General features: G+C 41.2%; 1 long non-coding RNA gene across 1 annotated transcript in view; it reads left to right on the top strand.

Annotated features, from left to right (window-relative positions):
- Positions 1-23,275, top strand: part of LOC123372170 — a 47,837-nt gene extending 24,562 nt beyond the window's left edge. Inside the window, exons 2-3 of the long non-coding RNA XR_006580151.1 lie at positions 13,575-13,948; positions 23,017-23,275. This is a non-coding gene — a long non-coding RNA (uncharacterized LOC123372170). The remainder of the gene's footprint in view (positions 1-13,574; positions 13,949-23,016) is intronic.
- Positions 23,276-27,244: the final 3,969 nt, after the last annotated feature.

The raw sequence follows: 27,244 nt of genomic DNA, 5'->3' as shown, positions 1-27,244 counted from the left end.
AAGAGGCTTAAACTAGGTAGTTAGATCTTTGGTTGATGAAGGCTTACACAAAATGTTACAGGATTTAGATTTCTTTAGCCCTTTCCATCTGTGGATCTCAGTGTTTACAAGAATAAGTTAATTAAGTTTCACCACACCTCTGAGAGACAGAGTGAAGTATTTCACATCCTCATTTTTCATAATCTGGCCCTAAGCGGTTTTCCTAAGGATACTCAGGGAGTCTAAGGCCAAGACAGGAAAGGAAGCTGTAACTCGTGACTTCCAGGTCTGTGCTTTAGCCACAAGACCAACCTTCCCCGTTACAAGCCAAATACTTGGGTTCAGCTTTAGCTTAAGTACTATATGGGCTTGAAATTTCTCCAGCCTTTTTGCTTGAAATAGGTGCCTGCTTTAGCATTTTGTCTTCATCTTTAGAATTTGTTTATATGTAGTGGGAAACACTTGGATTTTTTTTTTAGCCAGAGTAAATAACTGTTTACATGTAACCAGCCAGGTAAGCCTGGTTAGTATAGACAAATGAGTTTGAAGCAAAACAAGAAGTGACCCGAAACTTAATTTTAGCCATTTAACTGAATTGGACCAGAATCTCCCTGAAAATTGTGATCATGTGGGCAAACCAGCTCCCCACTTCTCCCAGTTATGCCCTTGGTTGGTTGTCTGAATCTTTCCCTCCAGACTTTGCAATCCTTGTGTTTCACCAGTAAAGTCTTCTACAGGATATTGTGCATCTTGTGTCAGGTTCTGGAAGGTTTGTTTAGTCTTTTCTGATGGGTTGAAATGCTACACCTTTAAATTTCTCAACACTAAATTTTTGTTTAATTGTTCCATTTTTCTGCCCTTGTTTCTATTCTGTATTGCAGATGTTTTTTTAATCAACTGAAGTACCTCAGACAGAGTTTATCAGGTATAACACAACATTTAGACAACATGTCATACACAGGAAAGGTTAAGAAGATTCTCTGAAATAATTTATAATCTGCATCTAGGCAGGTGCTGTCAAAAATCAGTAGCTCATCCCAGTTATGTGTAACGAAAACAAAGTTGTAAAAATAAGAGGTTTAAACTAGGTAGTTAGATCTTTGGTTGATGAAGGCTTACACAAAATGTTACAGGATTTAGATTTCTCTGGACATATGAAAACATACCTTTTGGTTAATATTATTATTAATAGGTCAGTTGTGCATAGAGGTGCCAGCTGATATTGGGGCCCATTGTGTTAGAACATAGTAAGAGATACTCTCTGCTTGAAAGAACTACCAATCTAGATAGGCCAGACAGACAAAAGGTGGGAGAAAGGCAGTATTATTACTCCTTTTTTTTCCCCAAATGGGGAACTGAAGCACAAACAGATTAAAGGATTTTCCCAAGATCACACAGGACATCTGTGACAGAGCTGGGAATGGAATCACCCAGATCTCCTGAGTCCCAATGTAATCCCTTAAATACATTGCGTAACTTTTTGTAGTGTGACCAAGCATTTGCTTATTGTACCATTGACTACCTGCCACCCTATCTTGAGTTTCTGAAAATAACAATTCAGTGAAATAGAAAAAAAAGGCAAGTTGGTAATCTGGCATAGTGTGGAATAAGAAGTGTATAAACCTTCATATCTCAAAAATAGCCTTTGGAATTATCCTAAGAAAAGGAAAATAATGAACTATAAAAACAGGCCTGGTTGTATCTGTCTGAGTATTTCAGAATAAAGATAATCTTGCTTCATTAGAAGCCAGTGGAAACATAGACTTCTCATGTTTCTCTTTTCCTTCTAACCCCGGCTTTTAGCTCTGTTGTCGACTCCCCTTTGAAACGACATCTCACTTCCCAGGCCACATAGGTCTGGAAAATACATCTGCAGCAGCCTTAACATGGCACACTTTATTTTTAATAGTCCTCTCAGTTAATTATTAAAATACATCACTGTGCAATTAAGCTGGTTTTGTACATCTGAAGAAATATGTGGTTCCTAGAGAGTGCCTTTTATATTGAAACAGCCAAGAGTCACCTCAACTGTTAGTCAGTTATTACAAAAAGTAAGTACACGCCATTTAGAACATCAAGTCAGATTCTTGTATAATGTGCAGCAGTTATTACCACATCTACAAAATCTGGTGTATGGGGTGTTCCCACTATTTTAATTGTACCTCTCTTAGGAATTCACCTTTTGGCTATTTTTAAGAGGTACACTAGTTCATATATACTGAATGTATAAGCTAAAGCAGAGGTGGGCAAACTTTTCGGCCTGAGGGCCACATCTGGGTGGGGAAATTGCATGCAGGGCCATGAATGTAAGGCTGGGGGTTGGGGTGCGGGAGGGAGTGCAGAGTGTGTCAGGGGTGCGTGTGCAGTAAGGGGCTCAGGGCAAGGGGTTGGGCTGTGGGGGGGGGTGTAAAGTGTGGCAGGGGGGTCAGGGCGGGGGTTTGGAGGCTCAGGGCAGGGGGTTGAGTTGCAGGAAGTGTGCAGCGGGGGCTCAGGACAGAGGGTTGGGATGCAGGAGGGGTTCGGGGTGTGGGCTCTGGCCTGGCACCGCTTACCTTGAGTGGCACGGGGTGGTAGCGGTGAGCAGTGGGGCTAAGGCAGGATCCCTGCCTGCCCTGGCCCCATGCAGCTCCTGGAAGCAGCCAGCACCACATGCCTGCAGCCTCTGAGGGAGGGGGAGGGAAGAGGGCTCCACGCACTACCCTTGCCTGTGGTTACCTCCCCTGACGCTCTCATTGGCTGCGGTTCCCCGTTCCCAGTGAATGGGAGCTGCGGAGGGTGGTGCCTGCAGGCGAGGGCAGCATGCAGAGAACCTCTCCCCCTCCCCTCCAGATGCCACAGGGATGTGGTGCTGGCCGCTTCTGGGAGTGGCATGGGGCCAGGGCAGGCAGGGAGCCTTCCTTAGCCCTGCAGCGCCATGAGAATGGCAATCCTGTGGGCCAGATCCAAAGTCCTGTTGGGCTGGATCTGGCCCGTGGGCCGTGGTTTGCCCACCCCAAGCTAAAGCAAGGTACCTGTTATTTGCAGATAAAAAAGGTTATAAAAATAACAGTAACCACCAAATTTATTTGACATGTAACATATATTACAGACTCATTTATTGGTTACTGTCTCTTTTAAGGATATTGATATCTGATAGGGAGGTATTAATAATAATAATAATAATAGGCTCATATAAGGCCCACTCAAAGCCCATTGAAGACAGAGGTAGTCTTTCCATTAGCTTCAAGGGTGTTGTGCATCAGGCCCATATGGTGCTTTTCATCCATACATCTCAAAGTGCTTTACAAAGAAGTGTAGGTATTGTTATCCCCATGTTATAGAAGGGGAATCAGAGTCACAGAGAGGTGAAGGAGACTTTCCAAGATGATTTTACGGTGCATGGCTCAATTTCTTTGTAACTAGAAATCCTATACATGAATTAATGTCAACCATATTTGTTAATTTTTGTGCTAAGAAGGAAGACTATTTCTGTTTAGAAATGTATGTCATAACATTCCACATTTTACAAACACATGACTGCGATTGATGTTACATATTGATAATGTCATGAGTGTAAGGTAAATAAAAGTGTCCTGGCTTTTTAATGTCTGTTTTATACAGAGGGACCTAACAAACACAGAGAGTGTAAAATACACTGGATATTGTTAAAAAGCTCCTTCTATGGCTCTTTAAATAAAAAGTTAGTCAAAGTTAAAATGACATAGCCATGGGTAAAAATCTCTGAAAAATTATGCCTGCACCTTGTCTAATGTTGTGTTACATGGAGAATTTAAAGTGTGTATAGTAGAAGTCATAAATTTTAGAGGAGTTTCTTCAAGTCTTCATTCTAAGCAGTTCAGTCTTTTTATCCTTTCAAGTTATGATCATCAAGATTTAGCCGGACTTTTAATTCATGATTTAAAAAGAGCTGGAAGGTATGAAGTATTTTGTAGTTGCAGACATGTTCTGTATAGTGCAAGGAATAGAGGAAAGGATTCTGTTTGGCTGGAATTATACACAGGCTACTGCTGTGTGGTTGGTACTCTATAGTATTCACAAGGAAACTCATCAAGATCAAGGAATTATTCTTGTTGACATTTAAAAGAGCCTAGTGCACTTTCAATAAGCATTAAATTAGACTCCTTCTGTGGTTCCTCATCATCCTTCCAGTTCAGCTGCTGTCATCTGTGCCATTTTTGCCTAAATTAACCTCGGTATTTGTGGTATTACTTAAACTTCCCTGTACTTGTTAAATGAATTATATACTATATTGTAATTACTGACGTAACCATAGTTGGATATCTAAGACAATTGCTATGTTTATAAAGGTGACCATTGTCTGGGCTTGGACTAGGATTAGCAATTTTAGACCGTGAGTACAAAAATTCTTTCTTTACATTCACAGATGAAAATCTTGCCATTGATACTCCAACTTGATGCCTCCATTTATTCTGTGGTACAATATACATGTTGGTTTGTATATGGCAGCATTATATGCACTCAAATAATTCTTAGAGTGACTTCCAGCTAGGGGAAATGTACCATAGGTTCTACTGTCAAGTGCTGTTGCATAGGGGACACTTTTAATTGCTAAGCGTCAAAGGCCAGGAATGCATCTGCAAACTTTGCAGTTTCCTATATTTATGTCAGCCGAAAAGAACTATGGGTGTTTGTGTGGTCATATTATAGTGGAGTGCTGAAAATTTGCCCAATAATGTCTAACTATGATGGGCAGGCTCAGTAAAAAAGTATAGTTAACATAGATTTTATACTGTTATCAGGTAGCAGAAAGATTTTTGGAGTCTTTCTGCTGTAGGGTCCTGAAGTACTTCATGCAAAATCAGACCTGATTTTCAGAGTCAACTGTCACCAGCAAGTTCAAAGCCTGATCCAATTTCATAAAATTAACTGGAAAGATTCCCACTTGGCTACAGTGACTTTTGGATCAGGTTTTCAATACTGGTATTTGAGAGGTCAGAGAAACAATGAAAAGTTTATGGTCATGTGTGGAATAGTGAGATGACATGGGTTATTGAGGATCAAGGAGAAGAAACCAACATATAGACTTGTTAGGGAATAGTAGATTGAATGGTTTCTGCTAACAGTTGTCTTTAAAAAAAAATTCTGTCCATACCAGACATTGAAACTGAACCAGAACTATGCTAGCTACCAGTGCTAACTAAGATGGTGTAGTATGCTATGCTTTTATTAGCTGCTAATAGATTGGATGTGGGTATTTTCTACCTTCATGATACTTACAAGACCGTTATCTTTTTATTGGGTGTTACACTCTGAAATCTGTTGTTTCCTTTCACAAGTGTGTAATTACATTGAACCCCGTTGATTTATTTAGAAACACACAGTTCCAAACAAATGAGAAAACACCAGCGGCAAGATCTTTCTGTTAAGGATGCAATGATACCTCAAGCTGTGCTAATGGTGCTAAATGAATGATAACATGATCCTAATAATCCTCTCAGTGACAGTGAGAGTTTATACAGATCCTTACTAGTGGCACATTATTTAAACAGTGGTCATTAATAAGGTCCAAGTGCTGACAATGGCAATCAGATTGTGTTCTGTGCAATTCTTTAGTGTCTTCTAGATTCTTGGAAAACAGGAAAGATCATGAAGACCAACAATTACAGGAACAAGAATACAACAAGCATACAGTTTCCATTATTCTGAAATACAAGACATCAAAAGGTTTATATTCCATAGGAAAGCATTAACAGAGGGAACTGATTGGCTCAGAAGCCTGGTAACTTGTTTGTCGATATCATTGGATGGTGGTTTGGTGTCTGGGTAAAATTAGTTAGCTGTGCCTCATTCCTAGTACACATGAGTTAAACCCACCATATTATGCTGACAGTCAGATAATCTGGTTTTGGATACGTTAAAAATGCATGTATCAATGAGGTCATGAAAAGCAAGCTTGAGGAAACCAGGGTTGGAATAAGATTATAAGGGAAGGACACGGGCATGGTTGTATTAGAGGGTGTCAGTGAATGTGGAAAATCATGAGAGTATTGGAAGGTGAAAGGGGATAGAACGTTATAGTGTATAGGGGTTTAATGGGGAGGGAGCCAGAGCTGCTTATTTGAGGACTGAAGATTTGGGAGAACTATTGTAAGATGGGTATGAGTGGTAGACTGACATGAAGACTTCAGTATTCAGATGCCTGCATATCCCTATCTGGCACCAGTGTGAATAATTTATCATTGCTATCAATCTAATCCTTTTATGCATTTGAAAACAATCTGCCATAAATGGATAAAAGTTCATTTTGTTGGACCATGGTCTCAGTACTTCTGTAGGCTACAAATACGTACATCATAGTGGATCAGGAAAGAGGAATAGCCTTTCTTCTGAACTTCTTTGCATTGGGGAGATTTTAAAATATATTTAGGCACCTAACTACCATTGATTTCCTTTAAAAATCTGGTCCTTTGTCTGTTCAGGTAGAAAGGTTAATATCATATGATTATAGGTTTATTTTTAGAGTCTTTCATTATAACCTAGATGAAAAGGGAAAACAGTCTCTGATGAAAGTTAGCCAATCAGTTCTTAATGAAGTGATTCACTTCATCCAGTTTTTAAAAATGTATATTTGGCAACTTAAAGCCAAGTATAAGATGCTTGCCAATTCAGCCACTGCTCTGGTGGCACTATTGCTCCTTGTCTATAAAAATGTTATCAACATTTTGACTATACTTATTTCAAGCCAAAGGATTAATATCTACCTGTAGGTAAAAGACATTTGCATCATTATGTAGCCTCAAAAAATCTATTAACATGCATGTATGTGGAGTTTTGAAAATATATTCTGATGTACATGTAACCCTTCTGCCGGGCCGAAACGATAGCAGCAAGGGCCGGGTTCAATACATAGGGGTCCCTTCCCCACAACATAATGCAAAACTAGCTCAAGCCCCCACCCAGTGACCTGGGAAAATCTTACACACACCCCTGGGCGCCTCGAGGAGGCAATACTTCCCCTCTCGCAAGCACAGAGTCTTGGTGTAGCAGAAAAGGTTTAATACATGATAAACAACAAGCATTAAATTGGGAAAATACCTCAGCTAGAGTTCATGGGTCAAACTGTGAGCAAAGACCCACCCCAGCAAATTGGGCCGTGTCCTTCTCTCGGGGCCCTTGAGTCCAGCAGCCCCCAAATCACCCACAGTCCCAAAAGTCCCACAATCCAAAAGTCTCTGTCTTGGGGTCAGTGCAGCCCCAGAGTTCAAGAGTCTCTCTGCAGAGGTCCCCCTCCCCAGCCTGGGTAGAAAGGGGCACCTTACGTGGTTTCGGGGCCAACTGCCCTGCCTCTTCGTGGGGTTCTGCTTCCACTAGTCATCCCCGCAAACAGCTCAGCTCCGCTTGCTCTGTGGGCTGCTCCGCTCTGCCAGCTGCTCTGGTCCACCAGCTGTCCTGTGAGCCACTCCAGCCGTCCTCGCGAGCTGCTTGGCTCCACTCACCCAGTGGCTGCACAAACTGCTCCACTCCGCTCTGCCAGCTGCTCTGCTCCAGGGTATTGCTTCAGGCTCCCCCCACTCATTAGCACAGTGCTCTCAGCTCAGCAAGTCCAGCTCTTCAGTGATTTCAGCTCTTAGTGATTCCAGCTCATAGTAGGGGAGCCCCAGTGCCAGTGAGTTCAGCTCAGTAACCTGTATCTAGATTCTTAAGGGAATCAAAAATTAACTCTGACATTCCACAGTGGAGAGAGGCACAGGTGGAACTGGTGCTTCTGGCTCACACAAGAAGCCTGCACCACCCAGTACAGATATCTGTCCCCAGCCTCTCTCTCTTGACTGGGTTTTGGAACCCATGTCCCTTGTCTAGCAAGTGCTATTTAATTGATAATGAAACCCTCTATCATAAGACAGTTTTGTAGTTCCTCATTTACTTAATCGGGGTGACAACATTTTATTGCTCCTGCCCCAATAACAATGAAATTGGGGCTCCCACAGCTGTGAAAATAACCATCCCATGCTGCTTTGCGGTATGCTAAGTGGGGTGGGAGTGCTGATGCAAATAACCAAAATACCAATGCAACACTTTAAACTTCTTTCCGCACTCCCCATAATTTACCACCAGATGTCAGGGTGGGGCTCATCCTGACTCTGCTTACATACATAAGCATCTATCAGGTTTCAACTGAGCCATAAGGAAATATGTGTAGAATTTTTATTACTGCCATTTTCTTTAAGATCATTTCTTTTTCTTTAATGTGCTTAAATTTATTAGACAATCACAGAGAATAAAATCTGAATCAGCTAACTTGAATTCTGTTAAGTTTCATATTTTTTATAGTTTTTCAGCAATAAAATTATGTAAAAACTCTGGGCCAAATTCTTGGATGAAATCCTGTCCCTGTTAAAGTCACTGGGACCAGGATTTCACTCTAATCTCAGTTACACTGGTGTAAATTAGGAATAACTTCAGTGAAGTTTGCGGTGTATGTAGTAACTATGTAAGTCAAAGGAGATGGTTTTCTTTTTATTGTGTTTGTGCCTGTAGAAGGGACAGCTGTGAGGTATTTTGTATTTTATTTCAGAGGCAGAATGTTAAGATCTCTCTTTCTCTCATTCAGTTTTTAATCCATTCTTTCTTTTTTTTTGTTTTCCTGAATCTGATATAAAGACCATTTGAAAATATATTGTTTGCTCCTTGTACATTAAAAAACATAACCGAGATCAAAGTTTAGCTCAGAATCTTTCAAAATTGGATAATCCTATCTAATATCAAATATCCTCAGTATAAGGGGAAAAAAGTTAATACCACAAGTGTTTGTTGGCTGAACTTTTCTATGTCAGAAAGGCGTCTTTCTAAAGAAAACAATGATACTCACTTAAGATAAGAATAGCGTTTCCTCTACTTGTCATGATACATTTTCTACTATTCTTTTTCATAAAATTGATTAAACGGTTTTACTAATTAAAACAGTAGAAAGACAGTCAATTTAATTAAGAGGGTGGGAGCAAGAATTATAGCATTTCATCACCAGCAAGTTGACTGTTTCATGTTGCACATATATTTATATAGTAATTTTATAAGTTGTTGGGGCTGCAGTTTTGTGTATTGGTTTACATCTATGGGGACAGGAATGGAAAAGAGAGTGAGGAAGCACACTGAAAAAGACAGAGAAGATGGCTTAAGTCAAAGTGAAGCCTGTTTTATTTTGTAATAATGCACACTGCATGTTATTTTTAAACAGGTGTCTATATGCCTCCCACTACTCACTTGCACTTTCAGCAAATAGACCTCTTAATCCTCTTTTCAACATTTTTGTCGTGGACATATATATTGTGACCAGATCTCCCGTTTTTAAAGGAACAATCCCATTTTTTGGGACTTTTTCTTATATAGGCCTATTGCCTCCCCACCCCGTCCCATTTTTTTCACAGTTGCTATCTAGTTATCCTAGACATATGTGCACACCTTCTTCAATATTAACCCAATTTGACAAAATCCCACTTGTCTGGGGAGAGTAGGAATTTCTCCAAGCTAAGCAGGACCAATGCTAGCCACCTTCAGTAGAATCTGAGCTACTTAAAAAAAGAACGATTTTAATGATTATGCTTGTAAAGACACCTTAAAACATGTAACTGCATGTAACAGATCCTGCAGTTACCAGGACCTTTGAAAACAGCTGCATTTGTTACACAGTTGGTCCTGCAAGGAGAGCTCCCCCTACTTTGCCTCACTGCTGCAAATCAGGGAGCAGCTCCAATTGCCTCATGAATCTTCACGTTTCCTTCAGGTTTCCTCTTTATGTTTGGCCAGTACTTACACATGCTAAGAAAAATGTATTCATGGTTAGCAGATGGGCTGTGTAGTATTTGCTATTGCCTTGCTTTGAGTATGTAAATATGATCAGAACTACAGTGCTGTACTTAGCAACCCTAGCTTTTTTTAAAACAAATAGTTTTTGTTGTTGCTTTTCTTTTTGGAACTTCCCAAGGTATTTTTGTTTTGTATGTGTTTTGTTACTTCTTTATTTATTATTTTGTATATCAATGAAAGTACAGGTTTTTAAATAAAAAAGAGGGATGCATGGAGTTTTCATTGACCCAGAATCAATCTGGAAATTTTCAGGCCAATCTACTTTTCCAAGCTAAAGTTTATACAGAGACTGAAATTTATAATAAAAGCTGGTTCAGCCTTAACCAGGGAGAAGATGCAGCCTCCTCATCAGTGTGGGCCAGACTTTGTTCTTGTTTACCTGGGTTTTACACCCAGTAACTCCAGTGACTACAATGGAGCTACTGGTGTTTTACATTGGTGTAAGGGAGAGGTGAGTCAGGCTCATTGTATTATAATATGTAAAACAGATATTACCAAATTAAGAAAAATAAGTGCTCAGATTATATAAAAAAGTCCATGGAGATTGCACAGAGGTAACTGAGGGTAGAATTTAGGCCAGTGTGCTCCTTGGGCCTTTGGATAATAATCAGAGTCCCTCAATTAATACAAGCCTTCACATGGCTATTGGAGAATAGCTTGACGTGAGTGATTGTGGCTTTGCACTCTGTTTTTGCTTAATTCAAATCACAAGTGAAAAATTTGCTATATTGAACTGCACATCATTTCTCACAGGAAAAATGGAGAGCCTTGTGCTGAATCCTGTCTGACTAGCTGCTTTTGAACAGTCAGACTAGTCATGGGAGATTAGGTCTGACATATCATCTCAATGTCATTTAATTCTCTTCTATTGATAGTTTTTCAAAACACTATCTGAGCAATTCAGAATACTCCTCCTGTTCAATGTGTATGTGAAGCAGTTAGGAGAGTTGGGGATGTATTTTAGAGTAGGTGGCCTTCAGTACATGGATGTGATCCAGCTTTGTATTGCCGGCTCATGTGAACCGTCCAGAGCTGCTGAGTGAATTTCCCAGTGTCTGACAAAAGACTGAAGCAAGGCTGAAAGCTAGCTGGCTGACTCTCACTGATCTTAAGTATTTTTAAGGTTCCTATCACTGTTGTATCTAAGCCATGAACAAACAGTTTAGGTAGCACTATAGTGTCTAAAAGAGATAAAAGGATCACAGCTCTAAGCTTCATCAGAGAGTCCAGATTTTTGTTGTTGTTGTTCTCTTTCCTCCCAAGCCCCCTTTCTTTCTTTGCACATCTAGGTAGGGCACAATCTGACGCTTCAAAGGTAGAGAGAGTTTTTCTATGAATTCTATAATATCTATACAAATAAGGAATAACGCTTGTGAACTAAACTAATTATATTTGATTGATTAAAATCTGGCAAATATATGCCACAATAAGACATATGGGCTTAATTCACCACTGCTTTATTCCAGATTTATGTCTCTGAAATAAATGTAGTTACACCAGAATAAACCTGGAGTAACACAGTGGTGAATTATGTTTGAAAGTATAGCTCCCATACTCAATGCGCAAAGAAAAGTGAAAGGAGTTTTATTTTATAAATCTAATGCCAATAATATATCAGATTTGTGTCAGCCCAGAGGTTTCTGAGAAGGATGGGTCCCCAAATTGTATCATAGCTAATTAACTTTTTCTATTGGATTTGTATGAGAAATGTGAAAACAAAGTACAGCACTGATGATTCCTTACACTTTTATCCGAAAACGTTTTTCAAGCTGCACGAATGGATTCATTGAGGTCGAGAATTCAGCAGCTGTTTAACAGAGCACAGTGACACTGCACAGCAGTTCAGCACAGTTTCCAATTAAAACGGCAAGGGGGAATTAGGGAGGCAGAACGTATCTACTAAATACAGAATTAATCTATATTACCAGGCTAACACCTGGCTTTTTGCAACTTGTGCAATGGGATCTTTAATGATCACAAGTGGACAGAATCTTGATTATTTTTTTTAAACATCTCTTAAAAAAGACAGCATCTCCAGCAGCAGAGTTATATTCCCTCAAGAAAACTTCTCAGAAGGAAGAATGCCACTTTCTAATCATTAACACCCCTTTCTGCAGCATTCACTCAGGGTTTTCCCTGGACATTTTCCATCCAAGTATTAATGAGGACCAAGCCTGTTTAGTTTGCAAGATCTGACAAGATCATAGCCTGAGGAGGTGTGCTGTAAGCCATATTGACTAAATCAGAATAAAAAATATTGCTGGGAGTATGAGGAAACCACGCGAGGTCAGTGTTCAGAACAGAGCACAATGATATGTACTTTAATCTCATAATGATTTATTAGCCAGAATATTGTGACCACGGGGCCATGCTGCTCTTTCATTTGGATAATTGATTTTATTCTTTTGTATTTTGTTCTCCTAGTGAATAAAAGTTAAATACTATTGAAAACTTAAAAGTCCTAAACATCTGAGCTTTGTTACGTTGAAATCCTATTAAATGAACAGGACACAGACTTAATAACACCAACATTACAAGGTTCAAGGTGAACATTCAGGCTGAACCTTTGTGAACTTGTGCACAATTGGTCTCAAAATTACCCCCTTGGATGCTGCTAGATGTATCAATTACTTTCAGGAAATGTTTCTGTCCAATGTGGCCGCAGTTACATCCTGACATTCAATTTATTTGAATAGATGAAACACTAGAGAAGATACTGGAGGAAGCAATTCTGCTTTAGCAGAATGTGGAACTGAATGAGTTAGGTCTTTCCCAATGCTAATGACTATGATAGTATTACAACTAGAGGTAGGCTTAAGAGGCAATGATTCCATAAGGTTAATATTAGGTTTGGGTTTAAGGCTCAAAGGTTGAAAACTGAAGTTTGGATTCAGATTTGTCACCAGTTACATTTTACAGGCTGTTCTCACAAGTTCCTGCTCTTATTTGAAGAAATCTTTCAAGGTCAGCTGTGGTATCAAAAGATTTACACCAAACTGGGTGGAAATCTTGTGAAAACAGCAGTTCTTATGAGATTTGGGTTCCATCCAAATCATAACCTGGTTCTTTTTTAATATAACCTGTAGTCAGAACTAAGGAAGTGGACTTGGATTTATGGATTTAATCTGAAATGACTCTACCCTGCAATGTAAATAGGTTTGGAGTTGAGATTCTAATTTTGAACCATCTCTTACGAGAACTTCTGCTGAGATACATGTATGGTGTAACAGCCGTGAAAGGGCTAAACAAACAAGGCTGTATAAAAAGTTTCTAGCATAGCTTTTTCTTGAAACTATTTTTTTTCCTGAAAATTAAAAACATAAAAGCTCTAGCTCTTTTTGGTCCTTAACTTGCTGGTACTCCATTTTCTCTAAGAGGAGTCTCTCTAGACCACTTTGTCTTTGCCATGGCAGAAAATCTGTATCCTGCTATGTCATTGTGTAGTATTTGCCAATTTATTTTTATACTATTTTTTTGTGATTTGAAGAAAGAGCTTAAAGCCAGGCACAGAAAATACTGGCCATACAGAAAAGGATGTAAACAGGAAGTAACAGGATATATTAATAGTCAACTGTTACCCGAGTGATAGAGACAAGCCAATGTTGGTGAAATAAATCAATAGGTGAACATCTAGCAGGTGGACACACAGAGGAGCCAGCATATGTAGAGTGCGTAGTGTGATCATTATACACGAGTGGATACTAAAGCTATTTGGTGAGGCTAAGTAATATTTCCCTAAAATGTGAGTATCATTTTGGGTTCTATTCCAGGTTAGGGGCCTAAGGCTTAGACCTGATGGGAAGACAGTGTTGTGGTGAAAGGCAAGGCAGAGGATGCAGCAGAAGCGAGGTTCCCCACTACTGACTGAAATCACTAAGAAGTGGATTAAATGGTGGAACCTGAGACTGTGTCATCACAACTAAAGAGCAGCAAGCAGCAGAAGCAACAATGATGTTAGTGGGCAGCAACATTGACAGAGGTGGCAGCAACAGTGGGCAGCAGCAGCAACCTTCACTCCTCACATGGGCGAGAGGTGAACACACCTGGACATACCCTGAGATTCTGGGATTTCACTGATCCAAGAGAACCAGCCCTAAGTGGCGTGTTAAAGGGGCTTTCGTCTATTGGACTGTCACACTGCAAGGTAGGAAACTGAGGCAAAGGACTATTGCAAAAGACTACTGTGGGGCAGGTGTTTACTTATTATTTGCATACTTTTAAATAATTTTTTGGTACTTTTTAAAATTAATGCTGTGTTCCGTCTCCTTTTATTAAAAGTTTTCTTTTGTTATACACAAACTCAGTACTTAGAATCACAGAACTGGAAGGGACCTCGAGAGGTCATCTAGTCCAGTCCCCTGCACTCAAGGCAGGACTTGCAAATGGGAAGTATTCAATCTTCCAGATTTCTGGGGGAGGGGGCTCAAGTAGGTTCTGTTTTATAATGTTAAGAGTAACTCCTAGATATGGACCCCAGCTCTTGTTGCTGCTGCTGCCACCTGCCAGAAGAGTTACACAGTGAAGCCTGGTTTACACTAGGCATTTAAATCAGTTTTAGGAGCGTAAAACCGATTTAACGCCACAACCGTCCACACTAGGAGGCACCTTATATCGATTTTAATGGCTCTTTAAATCAGTTTCTGTACTCCTCCCCGACGAGAGGAGTAGCGCTAATATCGGGATTAACATATCGGAATAGGGTTAGTGTGGCCGCAAAGCGACGGTATTGGCCTCCGGGCGGTATCCCACAGTGCACCACTGACCACTCTGGACAGCATTCTGAACTCGGTTGCACTGGCCAGGTAGACAGGAAAAGCCCCGCGAACTTTTGAAATTCATTTCTTGCTTCCCCAGCGTGGAGAGCTCATCAGCACAGGTGACCACGCAGAGCTCATCAGCACAGGTAACAATGCAGTTTCCTGAGAATCGAAAAAGAGCCCCAGCATGGACTGCACGGGAGGTACTGGATCTGATCGCTATATGGGGAGAGGATTCAGTGCTAACAGAACTGCGTTCCAAAAGACGAAATGAAAAAGTATTTGAAAGAATTTCTAAGGCTATGACGGATAAAGGCCACAGTAGGGACTCAGTGCAGTGCAGAGTGAAAGTTAAGGAGCTCAGACAAGCCTACCAGAAAACCAAAGAAGCAAACGGAAGGTCCGGGGCAGGTCGAAAAACATGCCACTTCTATGCTGAGCTGCATGCAATTTTAGGGGGCTGCGCCACAAGTACCCCACCCCTGATCGTGGATTCCGAGGTGGGGGTTGTAATCTCTGCCATGGCTGAGGATTATGCAGATGGGGAAGATGAAGATGAAGAAGAGGAGGAAGACCTAGCAGAGAGCACACAGCACTCCATGAGCCCCAGCAGCCAGGAGCTTTTTATCACCCTGACGGAATTACCCTCCTCCCAGCCCTCCCAAGCAAGTATCCCAGACAATGACGCCATGGAAGGGAGCTCTGGTGAGTGTACCTTTGTAAATAGCAAACATTGTTTTTTAAGCAAGCGTTTTTTAATGATTGATTTGCCTTGAGGACTTGGGATGCATTCGCAGACAGTATAGTTACTTAGAAAAGTTTGTTAACATGTCCGGGGATTGAGAGGAAATCCTCCAGGGACATCTCGATGAAGCACTCCTGTAGGTACTCCAGAAGCCTTTGCAGAAGGTTTCTGGGCAAGGCAGCCTTGTTCTGCCCACCATGGTAGACACTTTACCACGCCATGCATGTAGCAAGTAATCAGGTATCATTGCGTGGCAAAGCATAGCAGCGTATGGTCCCGGTGACTGCTGGCATTCAAGAAGCATCCGTTCTTTATCTTGTTGTGTTATCCTCAGCAAAGTGATATCGTTCAGGATAACCTGGTTAAAAATCAGGAATTTAATTAAGGGGGATGGCCATTTTCCTACTGGGTTCGTGGACTGCAGCAGCTTAAAAAAAATCCTTTCCTCCACGTAGTCAAGCGGGGGGAGGGGAGGAATGAAATGCCGATGATCTTTTTTGTGTTTGGTCAGCGGGGCTTCCCCAAGCTACCAGCCACGCAGTGGGTGGGGGGGTGGGAAGGGTGTTGATTAGCAGGGAGCTAGCGTGGTATTAGCCATGCATTGGGGGGAGGGGTAAATCACTGCAGAAGCCGAAAGACAGTGGCTTACCATGGCCGCATGCAAGCTGAATTCTGATGCCTGGACCTGTGTCTGTGAGATCTGTAACTCCAGAGCTGCAGGCACTCACTATTAAGATGAAAAATGCGACCTTGTAGGGAAATCACATGTGCTATGTAAGGTGAATAGAGCTGTTCACTGTGAAAGAGTATAACCATTGTTCTGTAAAATGTATCTTTCTAAATATTTATCTCCCTCATGCAGCTGCAAATTTTTCAACCATTCCTCCTCCATCCCAAAGGCTAGCACAGATAAGGCGGAGGAAAAAGAAGACGCGAGATGAAATGTTCTCGGATATTATGGAAGTTACACGCAATGAAAGAGCTCATCTGAATGAGTGGAAGGACGTGGTATCAAATTACAGGAAAGAGGCCAGTGAACGTGAGGAAAGGAGGGACACCCGAGATGAGAGGTGGCGGCAGGAAGACCGGCAGGAAAATCAGCGGTGGCGGGATGCAACTCTGGGGCTGCTGCGTGATCAAACTGACATGCTCCGGCGTCTGGTGGAGCTTCAGGAACGGCAGCAGGATCACAGAGTGCCGCTGCAGCCCCTGTATAACCACCCTCAACCCTCACCATGTTCCTTATCCTCCTCACCCAGACGTGTAAGAACGCGTGGGGGGAGGCTCCGTGCACCCGCCCACTCCACCCCCGTGGACAGCCCAACCAGAAGGCTGTCGTTAATGTGAAATTTTTTTAATGGCCTTCTCCATCCTTCCTATCCTCCTCCCAAACCACACCCTTACTTCTCTCCCTCTTTTTATAATAAATTAATAAAGAATTCATGATTTTTAAACGAGAGTGACTTTATTTGCATAAGTAAGCTGTACTCGAAGGGGGAGGGTGAGTTGCTTAATGAGTCAATCAAGGGGGGTTGGGTGTTCATCAACAAACACAGCAGTCACACTGTACCCTGGCCATTGATGAAGCTCGTTTTCAAAGCTTCTCTGATGCGCACTGCTTCCTGGTGTGCTCTTCTAATCTCCCTGGTGTCTGGCTGCACGTAATCAGCGGCCTTGTGATTTGCCTCAGCCTCTCACCCCGCCATAAAGGTCTCCCCCTTACTCTCACAGAGATTGTGGAGAATACAGCAAGCAGCAATAACATAGGGGACATTGGTTTGGCTGAGGTCTGAGTGAGTCAGTAATGTCCGCCAGCGCGCCTTTAAACGGCCAAATGCACATTCCACCACCATTCTGCATTTGCTCAGCCTGTAATTGAACAGATCCTGACCACTGTCCAGGCTGCCTGTGTATGGCTTCATGAGCCATGGCATCAAGGGGTAGGCTGGGTCCCCCAGGATAACGACAGGCATTTCAACATCCCCAACTGTTATTTTCTGGTCTGGGAAGTAATTCCCTTGCTGCAGCCGTTTAAACAGAGTAGTGCTTCTGAATACGCGAGCGTCATGAACCCTCCCTGGCCATCCCACGTGGATGTTTGTGAAACGTCCCTTGCGATCCACCAGTGCTTGCAGCACCATTGAAAAGTACCCCTTGCGGTTTACGTACTGGGTGCCCTGGCGTTGCGGTGCCAAGATAGGGATATGGGTTCCCTCTATCGCCCCCCCACAGTTAGGGAATCCCAGTGCAGCAAAGCCATCCACTATGGCCTGCACGTTTCCCAGAGTCACAACCTTTCGTAGCAGCAGCTTAGTGATTGCTTTGGCTACTTGCATCACAGCAGCCCCCACAGTAGATTTTCCAACTCCAAATTGATTCCCGACTGACCGGTAGCTGTCTGGCGTTGCAAGCTTCCACAGGGCTATCGCCACTCACTTCTCTATTGTGAGGGCTGCTCTCATCTTGGTATTATGGCGTTTCAGGGCAGGGGCAAGCAAGTCACAAAGTTCCATGAAAGTGCCCTTACGCATGCGAAAGTTTCGCAGCCACTGGGAATTGTCCCACACCTGCAACACAATGCGGTCCCACCAGTCAGTGCTTGTTTCCCGGGCCCAAAATCGGCGTTCAATGGATAGAATCTGCCCCATTACCATCAGGATCTCCAAAGCGCAGGGGCCCGTGGTTTGAGAGAATTCTGTGTCTACGTCCTCATCACTGTCATAGCCGCGCTGCCGTATCCGCCTCCTCCTCGCCTCGGTGTGAAGGTCCTGGTTCACCATATACTGCACGAGAGTACGCGAGGTGTTTAAAACATGCACGATTGCGGTATTGAGCTGAGCAGGATCCATGCTTGCTGTGCTATGGCGTCTGCACAGTTCACCAAGCAAAAAAGGCGCGAAACGCTTGTCTGCTGCTTTCAGGGAGGGAGGGGTGAGGCTGTACCCAGAACCACCCACGACAATGATTTTTGCCCCATCAGGCACTGGGATCACAACCCGGAAATTCCAAGGGGCGGGGGAGGCTGCGGGAACTATGGGATAGCTACGGGATAGCTACCCACAGTGCAACGCTCCAGAAATCGACGCTAGCCTTGGACCGTGGACGCACACCACCGATTTAATGTGTTTAGTGTGGCCGCGCGCAATCGATTTTATACAATCTGTTTTGCTAAACCGGTTTATGTAAAATCGGAATAATCCCGTAGTGTAGACGTACCCTGAGAGACATTTAACTAGTGTATACAAATAGACTCAAACCTGCCTGCAGCTTACATTCCAGCTCTCATTGTGGGTTCCATTGAGGTCTGAACACAGGCTCACACTTAGGTTCCACAGAAACCTCAAATAGCTCATTCCTATCAAAACTACTGTACATTGTGGTGCTAACTCCAAAAATCCTCCAAGGGTGGGGTTTGAGGAAGACTGATTGAAAAAAGGAAACAGGTTTGTGAAGAATTTTGAAATATTCATACTTCAAAATGGAACAAATTTTCATTAAAATATGACATTTAATTTTTTTAAATTTGTTTTTCTCCCCCTTTTACCTTCTCCTCCCATTTTGCCACTGAATGCAGTGCAATGGAACAAATGATTTAAAGAGTTTGAATTTTTCTTCACTTTTTCATTTTTCTATTTTTTTCTTTTCCTACTCTATAACTTCTTAAAAGTGGAAGCTTTGAGAAGTTGCAGAGTGGCTGTGGGGGAAAAAAAAAAAAGGAAAAATGAAGAAATGGAGGGAAAAACCCAAAGGCCCCCTGGACACCATTCATTCTAATGTGTTCAATGGAGTGGAACAGAATGGAAAGAGAATCAGAAAAATCCCGTTTCAATGAAAAATCAGAAAATTTTGGAAAAAAAAGGAAAAAATTTCATAAAAGTTTCCAGTTACAGAAAAAGGCGTACTTCTCCCTCAGAGCCAAGAATCTTTCATCATCAAACTCAAATTTCTTCTGTCCTTTATCTTTCGTGCTGCTTGAGAGTCATTCTTTCCACTAGTATTACCAGAGCTGAAAAGCTTTTCACAACAACCATCAAGTTTGAAAACAGTCGTCTGGAGTAACTTAGGAAGCTGATGTTTATTTGAGTTGTATTTTGGCAATAGCTCTTATCTACACACCTGCAGGGTTCTTTAGCCTGGGGAAGAAGTCATTGTTGCAATGTGATTGATGTGTAGTTTATTAAAACTTTGCAAGTTATTTGTACAGCCCTGTCATTAGCTCCTACCATCCACCTTTCTACATTGTCCAATATTCTCCCACCAAATGTAGAATGAGACCTGTCCACCTTCTAAATACATGATTGATGTGCCACAAATATGTTAGCATGGATGAATCAACAGCTGTTAGGGAAAAATTGAGATAATCATTTATTTCATACATCAGGCAGTTGTCAAGCAATATTAATATCCTTTAGTCAATAGAAGAGTGCAAAACAGCTGTAGCAAGGTCCATGATAAACAGATGGCAAGAGTAATGGAGTCAGTCTTGTATTGACTTAACCATTTTCATCCTATTCCTCATGCACCTTCCCTTGAGAGGGACTCTTATTGGAAAACATGTTTAAAATTGAACTTCCTCCTTAATAGCTACTGAAATCTGACTGCCTACAGTAAATGTCCATATGTTTTTTTTAGTTAGACACCACATGTGAGCAGACTGATTAGGCTGACACCTGAATAGTAAAGGAAAAGGACATTTTCCCAGTACTAATGCTAATGCTGCTAGATCGTTTAAATAAATGTCATTAAAGACCATATTCTTAGTGTAAGTTTATATATGACTATATAAAGCAAAATGTGTATGTTACAGCATTAGTCTTTGGTATGATGACCCTCTACAATTGTATGTACAACAGAAGTGATTACTGTATTGACTAAGGTTACATTAACTTTTTGTATTGATTGATCTACATTTTCTAGTTTTTTTTTCGTTTTTTTTCTTGAAACTTTAAGGGTCGTAAGGTGTTATGTCTTGGGCCATATATGAGTATGCATCATATATAGCTCAATAATCATTGATCATCCCTCCTCTCCCATAAAAAGGATGTCTGATCTTATAATAGTTTTCATCTACTCTCTAGATAAACTTTAGTATGATCTATGCAAAGTCAATTTGAATAAAATCTTTTTCTGTTTAAAGTTTATCTGGGTAATAAGTGAAAGACTGAAAACAACTTAAAGCAGCAAACCCAATTTCATTTTGTGTCAGTTATGAGGATTTCTCCTTTCTGAGGTCCCATGCAATTTTATTAATTTGACATATATAGACAAAGAGATCACTTTTTGATTCCTGTAATGCATAAATGTGTTGTGCCATTCTAGCTGGCATGGTTGATTCCTCAAAGTAAAACATTATGCGCAAAGCTTTCCTTACATATTTATGCCAACAGCATCAAGAACAGATATATCTAGCTAACTGACAATATTTTCAAATAGATTATGGATTGCGTAAATATCCCAGTGTTTAAAGAGTTCTCCTCTTTGGTAAACGCTACTCTTTGATGCTGGTGTATAAAGAAACAGCAGAAGATTTAAGCATTGTACCTAGTTCTTTTCCAGGTTCATGAAATGTTTTCCTCAGTATTTCTTTTTATTAATACTATAATTTTGCTTTAATTTGTTTCAACTGCTAGCTGTTTACACTAAACAATGTGCTGATTTACATCTCATAAGGCCTACAGAGTTGCTCTGGCTATTAATCAGTTTAAAATTTGGCCCTTTGTGTTTAAAATCCAGTTATTAACATTTTGGTGTCAAAGAAAATATTTGTAAGAACCAGATTCCAATGCACTTAGTGAGCAGTAAGTTACTTGGAAAACACTCCCATTGACTTCACTGTAGCTACTCATAGAGTAAGGTGCTATTTGTTGTGAATAAGGGTATCATAATCTGTCCCAAATAAATAAGTATAGTTTCACATAAGCTCTTGAGATAATGCAGCTTTATACCAGAACACAAAATATTATCTCAAAACACTGATATGTCAAAGCAGTAAATGAAACCTCAGAAATCAAGGGAGTTAACATCAGTGTGAAACTATGTACTTACAAAAAGCGACCTTAATCTATAAGGTGCCACAGGACTCTTTGTCGCTTTTTACAGATCAAGACTAACGCGGCTACCCTTCTGATACTATGTACTTATACTTCACTCAGCCTATAGATCTCTCTCAAATATTTTACAATACTCCTAAATCAATAATTGTCAGTGCTGTCTTGCAACTGGGGGGCTATTTATATTTTTCTTGAATCATTGATTTGCACGTTGGCACAGTTGTGGTGGAATTTATGAATGCATTCTGTTTCATCATTATTCCTGTATAATTCGTGTTGCTTTAATCTCCTTTCTGGATTTTCAAAGACTAGAAAATATTTATCCTTTATAAATATCTGTGATAGACTGATGAAAACATCAAAAGTGACTTATGGCAGCCGCCAAAATAAAATAAAAAATCAGTACTGCTTGATGGCAGATATAGTATATTTTTGGAAATTGCTGAAGTGATTCCTCTGCACAGCACTAGTTCCCATGACAGCCCATCATAATTACAGATTCGTTGGGACTATAGGATGAATATTTTTTTTAAGTTCTGTATAATAACCACCTGTTCCATGAAGCCTGCTGTATCATATCCACAGTGTTATTAACAATAATCAGTCTTTTTCGTGCCCTTCCAGAGACTTGCTGTGGGTGGGAATGGTAGTACATTTTCCTTTTAGTTTTACCAGTGACTGTCAGAGGTGAAAAGCATTAGCAGAAAAAAAGTCTGTCCCACATACAGACAGGAATCCGTCTTTCACGTTCCTTGGAATTATCTATCAGTTAATGTGTTTCACCTCTCTTTAATATAGATAAAACCCAAACTGGAATCTTTTCCAGAGCTCAATCATATTCATTTAATGGCCGCTGCTCATAACATGAATGACTTTTTAGTTCTTTCATTACAAATGAAATATTTTCCTCTTTAGATAAGAGATTGAAATACAGAACTTTGACACTTCATTTGAGAACTGTTTTATGTAGAAGAGTTCATCACAATTTCTGCTAAAGCAGTTCTCTGTTAGATATTAATAACTGAGTATTCTGATGATTACAATCTTGTTTTAAAAAGAGAAGCAACAAGTTGAAATTATATATGGATTGTTTTTCAAATGCCATAGTCAATATTGGAATTGTTCAAGTGTTTACTCCCTCCTTTTCCTGTATATGTATAATCTCTCTCTCTCTCTCATGTTGATAAATATTTTATTTACATGTAAGCTGATGACACTATATTGCTGCTATCTGATGAAGAGACTAGTAAGATTAACACTATTCTTCATGCTGAGCTAGAGAAAGTAACAATCCAACTTTAAGAAAATCAGATAACACTCAATTTAGATAAGAAAGTTGGGGTATTTGTTCATTCCTGGACCTCGGCCAAGGATGAAGCTTTCCAAATTAATGCAGCCAGAACACACATTAATGCAATAGATTTTACCGAGCATTTTAAAATGATTGTGGATAGTTATTTTTCATTCAAACTTCACATTTCTGCATTAGACCAAACTAATTGGCAACAAGGATGACACTAGACATTTATTTTTACACTATAGTGAATCCCTTTTAAAGATTTCTTTACTAAAGCAATTTAAGTGAACCTGTGTCTCCCCCCCCCTTTTCCATGTTTATCAATATTGTCAAATTGAATTTGTCCTTTTCTCTTCATTGGAGGCGCTGAAGAGAGAAGTTAAGACAGCCTGAGGACACAGCACAGCAAACGCCATGTACACAACGCAAACTGAGCACGAACTAGGGAGGTGGCCTTGTTTCCCCCGAGTTTGTTCCTGCAATTCTAACTCCAAGACTTCTTTTAGCATCATTGTGAAACTGTTTCCATCCTCAGCCACTGATGCTGCAAAGTCAGAGGAATCTGGCAATTCTGGTTCCTGCAGCCGTTCCACACCTCACTCTCCCCTTCCGCAGTCACTTGCCACCCAACTCAGTCCACAGCCCAGTAGAGGTGCTTCAACAGCTCCCGCCCCACCCCCCCCCATGTGCCACCTCAGTGCTGCCTGCTACATCACTGGAGCTACCTTGGCCCTTTGGCCTAGGTGAAACCAGCGGCTCATGCTGCTCTTCGTGCCAGTCTAATTCCTGCCCTTTGGGCTGACTCCCACTCTGCCCGCTGAGCCACTTCACACATACAACTCTGCCTGAGCCCTGCCCCCACTTCTCTGATCCTCTGGCCGGGGCTCTACCAGCTATGGGCCCTGCTGCCTAGGAGATTCTGTTGACAGCTCCTAGAGCCTGCAGCATCTGTCCCCGTGGTGCTAACAGGAGCAAGCAAACAATGAGCAGTTGTGAAGCCCAAGCCCCCCTCAGAGCCCCACCCATGGGACGTGCCTCCTCTGACCCCCCCACCATGTTCCGTCTCAGTGCCTCCCCTCTGAGCCCCACCCTCGAATGGACAAGAGGGCTCAGAGAGTTGGAGGGGTGTGGCTTTGCGCAGGGAGCTCTATCCACCCCCTCATGGGGATGAGGCAGTGGCTCCAGGCCCTGAACCAGGGTGGCAGCAGGGATAGCACTATGCGGAGGTATGAGGTCAGAGCTGACCCCAGTCACCCCACCTCTTCCTGCTACTTCAGCATAGCCCTCCCCACCTCTTCCTTCAGGGCCAAGTCATCCTTCACTGTGGCCCAGCACTGAACCCACCCCACCCCTTTCTTCAAGGCCAGGCCATCCCCTGCTTTGCCCCACTGCCTACTTTGAAAGATGGTATAATGGTGGTCCTTGATTAGTTTGTGCAATGATGATGGATATTGGAGATTGTCCTTTGTTGGCTGTCCTCTGGGGTCAAATGTGGCAGCTATTGTAACCGTGCCCTGAAAAATCAAAATACTTAGGCCAGGCCTACAGTACCACTTACTTTGGTATAACTGATGTTGTGCAGAGGTGTGAATAAGCCACCCCCCCTGAGCAATGTAAGTTACACCGACCTAAGTGGCAGCGTGGACAGCGCTATGTCAGCAGAAGAGCTTCTCCTGCTGATATAGCTGCCACCTCTCATGGAGGTGGTTTTATTATGCCAACAGGAGGGCTCTCTCCCATCAGCATAGAGTGTCTTCATTAGATATGCTTCAGTGGCACAGCTGCATCAGTGCAGTTGTGCCAATGTAGCACTTCTAGTGTAGACTAGCACTTGCTTATGAATGCTTGTTCCTAAGAAGAGTGTCTTTAAAGGTCTTTGTGTTCAGGTAGAGCAGGAAATTTGCATACTTACGGAGAATAAGTTAAACTTTACTCTTTATATATTTTCTCTCAACTGTGCGCCGTGCATAAAAAAGGTGACTTTGCCTCTAAATAGGGAGAACTTAATGTCATTTAGAACTCTATTCATAGTTGACTATTTTTTCTTTACTGTTCTGTTTTGATTAGTAGACTAATAGAGGGAAAAAATGGTACACTTGAGAGCATGGTAAATGATGAACCGCAAACCATTTTGTGGGTTGATTTGGATGCTTACCTCATTATGGTTTTGGCACTCCTTTTCCTACTGCAGGCTCAAACCTGGAAATACATGGATGTGAAAATATGAAAAATAATAGAGGGAGGAAAGAAGTCAGCCAAATTTCTAAGAATTCTCCAAAAGGTTTTGTATGAAGGTTTAGGTTTTGTATGAAGACTCGGGTCTGTTTTTAGTTTAGCTTGAAATTTCTACAGGTACCTGCAAAACTGAGGAAATTTGTCTTAACTCCAGAATAAACTTGGGCCAACTTCAGGCCAACCTCGAACACTCCTCCAATTCTAGGGAAACTTCTTGAGTAGTGGGTCTGGCCCACTCCTATCCTCAGAGACTCAGAGGGCCAGTAAAGAAAGCCTACTGCTCATTCAATTTATGGAAAAAGACCATCCGAGTCAAACAAACCAAAAACTTAACCAATCATTTCCAACCCCCCCAAAAACAATATTGGAATTGGGTTTGATTCTCATTCTGAGAAAAAGGTTGTTTCTTAGTGTATGTGAACTAGTTTGCCACCCCTAATGTAAATAAATGACCCAATGAATCTAATAATTTCTTGTGAATACATGATATAGTAGGAGTACTGGGACGAAACTCAGAAAAAAATGTCCCTGTTCCACAATGTGCAGCATAACTCAGAGAAATATTTAGTGATAGTGAGAACAAATGCGACATGATGGAAATGATTTTCAGGTTTTGTGGACTAATATGATGATGATGATTTATTGCAGTAGCACCTAGATGCAAGAGCTGCATTGTGCTGGGGACTGTGCAAACATATTGCAAAAGGATGATCCCTGACCAAAATACCTTCCAATCTAAGTTTAAGAGCCAACCAGTGGATACAGCAAACAGATGGGGGAACACATGGGACCATTGAGCCATTTATGAACAGTGAAATAAGAAGTGATTGCAACACATCAACTGCCTAACCAATTCAATAGTTCATCCATACTAAAGGAATGTGTCACTAACTGGCTGCATCCATTATTCCCATAGTCCTACACCTCTGGTCAACTTACACATTTTATGCATTAAACCAGTCCTTCATCTTTTCTCTCTATACCTGCTGGAGATTTTGAATTCCCAGGAAAACAGCAGTGCAGACACTCAATGTGTGCTGTTCAATCTGCATGCCCACCAGGCTGATTGCATATGTTGTGTATTCTGGCACCTCTTGAAGGCTGTATGCATCAGAAACAGAACAGCTGCTATTATGGCTCAGTGAAATAATTAATCAGCAACAGGTACTCCAGGCATTCAGAAGCCATAAAAGAAACAGGCTGCAAATAAAATAAATTTAGGAAAGAGTAGAAACAAAAGTAACAGAAATTCTAAGAGAATAATGAAAGAATACCAAGGCCTTTGGTTTGCCAGTAATTAAAAGATAAAACAAAACACACGTACATAGAGGAAAACAAATAGAACATTATTAACAAGTAACACTAGGGGAAACCTAAACGGAACAACATGTAATACATTCATATATCTGCAAGGAGCCAAATGTTCACTGTTGTGGATCATGAGCAAGTCTAATTACAGGTAAAATCAGGTATGTTTTATTATGCCTTCCATGTAAAGACAATAGAAACAGATACCTTAACTAAATCAGTTGCTTTCATGCAGGCACTTTTGTATTTGTAAGGGATTTCCTGAGAGTGCAAGATTTCAGTAAAACTCCAGTTTATGCCCTTTTATTATTATTTTCCTGCTTTCTTTGCATGACTAAAATTAAGGGCATTTGTGGCCGATTAAAGGCTTCCACTGCCACCTAGCCAGCATTTGCTGTGATATGGGCCCAATCCTGCAGTCCTTGGGCATGCAAAACTGATTGAAATCAAAAGGGGGACTGTGAAAGTTGAAATATGGGAGTTTTACTTGCACCAGGACTGCAGTATCAAAGACAAAGTTAGTGACTCAGAAAACTTCTTCATGAACAGAATTAGTGGCAGGTGAACTTCAAAAGGTTCAGCGAGTGTATTCAGTTTTAATCAGCACTAAAGAGTTTGGATACTCTTCAGTATATCCAGACATCTTAGATCTGCTAAACTGAAGTAGAGATTGGCGAACTAGTACCCTTAGTATTTGTTATTTTCATTTGAACCAGAAACACCTTGAGAACAGATTCTCAGTCAGTATGTATTCTCTCCATGTTTGGACAATTCATAGTTCCTGAAGTATGATGAATAAAAGACAAATTGAAATTGGATGTCAACCCATAGTAGCTTGTTCACAGCTTCCATCTGAGGATGTCAAAGCACTTTCCAGATAATAAAATAAGTTTCACAACACCCCTGTGAAGGATGGCATCATTATGCTAATTTCAGAGACATGGCAGAGATTGTTGCTTTTACAACACCCAGCACAATAATGCCTCTATTTCCTGTTAGTGACTTTAGGCAATACCATAATATAGATATTTACTGATAGAGCTAGTTG

Source organism: Mauremys mutica, chromosome 6, assembly GCF_020497125.1.
Source record: "Mauremys mutica isolate MM-2020 ecotype Southern chromosome 6, ASM2049712v1, whole genome shotgun sequence".
NCBI lineage: Eukaryota > Metazoa > Chordata > Testudines > Geoemydidae > Mauremys > Mauremys mutica.
This window is presented reverse-complemented; position numbering and strand designations above follow the sequence as displayed.